This window comes from Camelus bactrianus, chromosome 6, assembly GCF_048773025.1.
Source record: "Camelus bactrianus isolate YW-2024 breed Bactrian camel chromosome 6, ASM4877302v1, whole genome shotgun sequence".
In the NCBI taxonomy this organism is placed as follows: Eukaryota; Metazoa; Chordata; class Mammalia; order Artiodactyla; family Camelidae; genus Camelus; species Camelus bactrianus.
In genome coordinates this window covers 35,912,576-35,918,575 of record NC_133544.1, presented here as the reverse complement: position 1 = coordinate 35,918,575, position 6,000 = coordinate 35,912,576, and the positions used below count along the sequence as shown (strand labels likewise).

Below are 6,000 nucleotides of genomic sequence, written 5' to 3'. Positions count from 1 at the left end.
CCCATTCATTTGGACTTTGTATACATTTACATGCATGTTATGATCTGTGATATAGAGCAAGGAGATGAATTTCAATAAGCCATGTAAGAACTCAATCATCTTATGAAACTGACAAAGGCTTGATCTCCAGAATGTATAAGCAGCTCATATGACTTAATAAAAAAACAAACAACCCAATCCAAAAATGGGCAGAAGACCTAAATAAGCAATTCTCCAAGGAAGACATACAAATGATCAATAGACACATGAAAAAATGCTTAATATCACTAATTATCAGAGATATGCAAATCAAAATTACAAAGAGGTATCACCTCACACCAGTCAGAATGGCCATCATTCAAAAGTCCACAAATGTTAAATGCTGGAGAGGCTGTCTAGAAAAGGGAACCCTCCTATGCTGCTGGTGGGAATGCAGTTTGGTGCAGCCACTATGGAAAACAGTATGGAGATTCCTGAAAAAACTAGGAATAGACTTACCATGTGACCCAGTAATCCCACTCCTGGGTGTATATTCAGACGGAACCCTAATTCAAAAAGTCACCTGTACCCCAGTGTTCATAGCAGCACTATTTACAATAGCCAACGCATGGAAACAGCCTAAATGTCCATCAGCAGATGACTGGATAAAGAAGATGTTGTATATTTATACAATGGAATACTATTCAGCCATTAAAAAGACAACATAACGTCATTTGCAGCAACATGGATGTCCCTGGATAATGTCATTCCAAGTGAAGAAAGCCAGAAAGAGAAAATACCATATGAGATCACTCATATGTGGAATCTAAAAAAGAAAAGAAAAAGACAAATGAACATAAATACAAAACAGAAACAGACTCATAGACATAGACTACAAACTTGTGGTTGCCGGGGGTGGGGGGTGGGAAAGGACAGAGTGGGAGTTCAAAATTTGTAGATACTGACAGGTATCTATATAGAATAGATAAACAAGATTATACTGTATAGCACAGGGAAATATATACGAGATCCTGTGGTAGCTCACGGTGAAAAAGAATGTGACAAAGAATATATGTATGTTTGTGTATAACTTAGAAATTGTGCTATACACTGGAAATTGACATAACATTGTAAACTGACTATAACTCAATAAAACAAATTTAAAAAAAGAAATCAATCATCTTATTTTATAGTCCCTTTCTTCTCTCCTGATGGTTTTCTTTGCAGCCACTAATGTCAAACTTTGTCCATTCTCTTTCAATCTTGTGATTTCAACTTTTTTTTAATGTATACTCCCAAATCTTTACGTCTTGACCTTTCTCCCAAATCCAATCCTATATATCTAACTACACATATCCCACAAGCCTCTCAAACTGTCTCAAAGTGGATTATATTTCTTTCTAAACCTAACCTTTCTCTGTGCTTATTTTAATATACCTCAAATTTTGTGGTCACCTCATTCCAAGGTTGGGCTTATCCTCTTTTTTCTTTGGTTTCTTTGGTTTGAACCCCACTCCTACCCCAAACCAACCTTTACAAAATTTTAGCAATTCTATTCCCTTGCCTTGGAAGTTCAGCTTTCTAATTCCCTGAGACATTTCACCTTCTCTTTAAGCCATCCTACTCTGTGCTGTAGCTCTGCATGGTTATTTTCAGAGCCCTGTGGTTAAAAGGCTCTGGGTCATGGGGGCAAAGTGAGGGTTTTATGAGTGGTGGTTTTTTTCCTCCTACTTTTTGGCAAGAGGAATGACATGGGTATGAACTGAAAATGGGCATAAATTACACAAAAACATGTATGCCATGATAATCCCTGGACAAATATTTTCTCTGGCTGAAGAAGCAGATCCAGAGTTTTGGTAATGTTTCAGTTTATGTGAATCAGCAGGGTAACAGAAAAAATATGGATCTTGGAGACATACAGGTATGTGCTCAATTCCAGACCTTACCATATTTTACTCTTCTGAAGCTCAGATTCCTTATTTGAAATGAGAATAATAAACTACCTCATAACATTAAGATTAAATAAAGTACATATGTACCTGACTCTACACATGATATAAATATTTAACTGAATGAATGACTGAAAATACCCCTACTCTGAACACTCCTCTCCCACAGCTTCATCTACCTAATTTCTACTTGTCTTTTAAAACTCAATTGCATTTATCTGGATTTCCTCAGAATGATTTCTGTGTCCCACTTTTATGTTTCTTTAGCTCAGATGCCTATCTGCTTATCACACACTCTACAATTACTAATGCCCTATTGGTTTCCCAAGTTATTATATTCTGATAAATTTCTTGACGATAAGGATAATTTCTATTTGAATTTGTATCTGCAGAAATCAATGTGTTCCTGGCACATAGCCTCCACTATTTCAATATATGTTGAATGAATACTTAATACACGAGTAACCAAAGGCCTTGTACCATAAGCTTTACTAATTTTATTCTAATAAAGTGCAAAGTACAAACATACTGGAAGAAATTAATTTTAACCACCAAATAGCTATAGCAAGTATTTCAACAAAATGTTCATTCTGACTGGGTCATACATAATTCAGAGTGACAAAAATAGGCATTACAAATACAGCCTCTCTACATACACATAATCACTCATCCTCACTAAGGACTTGAGCTGTGCCAGTTACCTTACTAAGTAATTTAAAGTTATTTGATTTAATCCAGTTTACGCAACTCCGTGTAGGGCAACTTCTGTATCTATTATTAGCCCAATTTTACAAGATGTGGAAACTGAGCACTAGAGAGATTAGGTAACCTCAAGATCACACAAGTAGTGAGGTGTCTGGGTTCTGTCCAGGATGGGGAAATTTCCCCCTCTACCCTCACTCGAGTTCTTATGGTTGGACTAATAATAAAATTGACAAAAGGCAGATTAGCAAGAGAAAAAGAAACAAATGTTAATTTATGTATATGGATGTCCCATAGAAATGAGGGCTAAGAAGCGGCAAACCAGGCAGCTTTTATACTTTTTAGACACAGAAACAAACTTGTGAGGAATTGTCAGGCGAAAGAAACTCAGGCTTCAGGTGCTTAATCAGTGAAGAACCTAAACAGAATTTGGGTTTGGGGTAGTAAATTAAACAAATGACAAGCTCTGTTTATATAGACTTTGCCTATCTCTGATGGTAAGGGTATCTTCCTACTTCCTAGTACAGGGAGCATCCTATTCACGTAGGAGATTTATTTCCTGGTTTCAGGGACACAAGAGGGTCAAAGTGTCACTCTTGCATCAGCCATTCCTCAAGTAACTTTAATTCAAAATAATCAAAATAATCAATAATCATATTTTGGGGTGGCCTGCCCTGGGCCCCAACACTTCCAACTCAGACTTCTGAAACCCAGAGCCCCTACTCTTAAACACACTATACTGACTTCCTAGCAATAGCTGATGCTTCAAAGATGCTTAATGTGGTACCCTGACGCATGATGACTGATGTTATGTCTTCCCCCAGACTGGAAACCATCACGGATGGACCAGGAGCACACTTTCCACACCAAACTGACAAGTTCTATCTGCAAACGGTACCCTTGAAGGTATGTGTACTTTGCGAATGCACAGGGTTTTTTTTCACATGCTTTCAATAAACTACACTTTTCCTCTAGATAGAGTTATATCTGTTTTTTGTTTGTTTGTTTGTTTAATAAGCCATGGCTTTCTTTCAATTAACACCAAAAGGTCTTTCCCATTGTGGCCTGAAAACCTAAAAGCTTAACAACTAAGCCATCATTTTCAGTAAAACCGCAAAAGAAAAAAGGCTCATTTACAGTTTTGAGATCAGAGATCCAAACGAGACAGTCCTCGAGCCAATTAGGAGTCTCACGAACGCAGAACTGCCAGGTTATCAATCACTTGGGGGAAAACTCTGGTACCTTGATCCCGACAAACTGGCTTCAGAATTCCGTTACAGGAGCCTCTAAATCGTTTGAGACCAATTTAAAGAGCTCAGGGGCCGTCTTGCGGACTTCCAACCAGCAAACTTGGAAGGTGTCCCAACATGGGGAAGAAATCAAACTTCGTGGAAAATGGAAGCGGTGGGTGATGGGCATATGTTTAACTTTTAAACCAACAAAACCAGGGATTTTGAGGCTACCCTGTAAAGATTCCCATATCTTCAGTGAACGTCACGAATAAGTTCGCCACAGCTTTTTTTTCTTCAGGTGAAACACAGTAACTTTGCCTTATTAAGAAAGCGATACCTTAGTGGTATGTTTCACTTATTTTGGTTCCTTGCGTTAACAAAATGCAGACACAAATTCACTCATGGTGGGGAATGCAACAAAAGGGGCAGTAGCCAGCACGTATATGTATGAAGTATCACTTAAAAGCATTTATTACCGTCGCTGTGTGTTGCTGGTGACAGCCAAACTACGGATGTGGTTAATGTAGGTCGAAGGACCCCCAGCGGTTGGAGTCGCACTACCATCCTGACTCGTCAGTCAGACCACAGGGTACCACACATTCTCAAAATGGCGGCCGCTCCTCTTTCCGCGGGAGAGCACTACCCGGCGGAGGACGTCACGTCACCAGGGCAACGACGCTCTTGCGTAGGGGCGCGACCCGGGTGAAAGTTCAGGGCTGGCGCTGCGACCCCAGCCGCCGTCTCTGGGCCAGGGCGAGGACAGAGTCCAAGCGACTTCCACGGTCCCCGGCCAGGCGAGCCTGGGCCCAGGCCTGCAGCGAACGAAGCGCGTATCTCCCCGCACTCCGCCTCGCGGGGCCAGTTGGAAGCAGGACGCTTGGACGCGAACGCAGGCCGGGGGGCGGGGCGAGCCGGGCGCCCGGCCCGCCCCCGACTGCGCCCTGGGTTCCGCGCCGGGCGGCACCAGCCGGAGTTGACGTTAGCCATGGAAACGCGGAGCGGGCCCCGACGCCACCGTGGTGAACTGGTAGCCCGGCTGCTACAGCTTCTCCGCCTCCGCGTTCGGACCGCAAGCAGTCTCAGCGGGAGCGCCCAACCCGGGTCTGCCTGCAAAAATGCAGTCCCCGGGATGCCTTCGCATCGCCTCTTCTCTTGGGTGACTCGAGGTACGTTCGATCCCCGACGCCCACCTGGGAGCTTCTTGGTCGCCCTTAATTTTCAAAGCCTGTGCAGAGCCACGTTGTTCTTACAGTTTTAATTGCCATAGATATTTTTGTTCTTCGTTATGAAATCTTTTAAGTTTGGTTATTGCCAAATGGAAAATGGACCTTTCATTCTAGATTTCGGGATGGCTTTGTTATCCCAATGATGTTTACAGACTCTGCCCTTAGTACTGTATTCATTCTCTCTTTTATCTCCACTTTTGCCCCAGATTAGTCGTATCATGGCCCCTGAATATCATGGGCCCCCGAATTTGAGTAATTCCTTCCTCACTGTTCTGCACAACACTCTGTCTCTCAAGGACCAGCATTTACTTAAGTGAAGTTTGCTCCTCTGAAGTTCCTTATCAGGGCTTTGAATTGATTTGCTGCTGTATACCAGTCATTTCTCTCTTATTCAGCTGTGTAATATTAGGTGGATTTTTTTTCCTCGTTTACTCATACCTGCAGTTAGGGCAAAGGCCATCCTTTATGTTACTACGTATCCACTGCCACCCATGCCAAACCTTTGTCATAGCATCCAAAGCCAGACTCCAAGTTCAGATATAGCTGCTTTAGTAATTTAACTGGGCACCTGTCCGCTACTTTTAAATTTCCTACTTAAAGGAGCTGCCTACTAGTTACAAACTGCCATAGAAAATACCAGGTAGGGAACTTTTTCTGTTTCTGTTTCTTTTTCTTTTGTAAGAACTTTATTGTTTTCACATTGCATACCATTCAATTTTGGAACATTTTCATCACCCCAAAAAGAAACCCTGTAGCCTTTAACAATCAGTCCCTCAGCCCCCCAGTTCTCACTGTCCCCACCAGCCCTAGGCAGACACTTACCTCTTTTCTGTCTTTATAGATTTGTTTATCCTGGACTTTTCATATAAATGGAACTATACAATATGTGGCCTTTTATGATTGGTTTCTTCCACTTAGCATTCTGTTTTCAAG

General features: G+C 41.7%; 1 protein-coding gene across 2 annotated transcripts in view; it reads left to right on the top strand.

Annotated features, from left to right (window-relative positions):
* Nucleotides 1-4,503: 4,503 nt before the first annotated feature.
* PCNX4 (pecanex 4) overlaps nucleotides 4,504-6,000 on the top strand; it is a 38,711-nt gene continuing 37,214 nt past the window's right edge. The window contains exon 1 of one of the 2 annotated variants that reach the window (XM_010962226.3): nucleotides 4,504-5,007. The gene's annotated coding sequence lies outside the window, so the exon portion shown is untranslated. The remainder of the gene's footprint in view (nucleotides 5,008-6,000) is intronic. The other variant, XM_045522062.2, reaches the window with a different exon arrangement.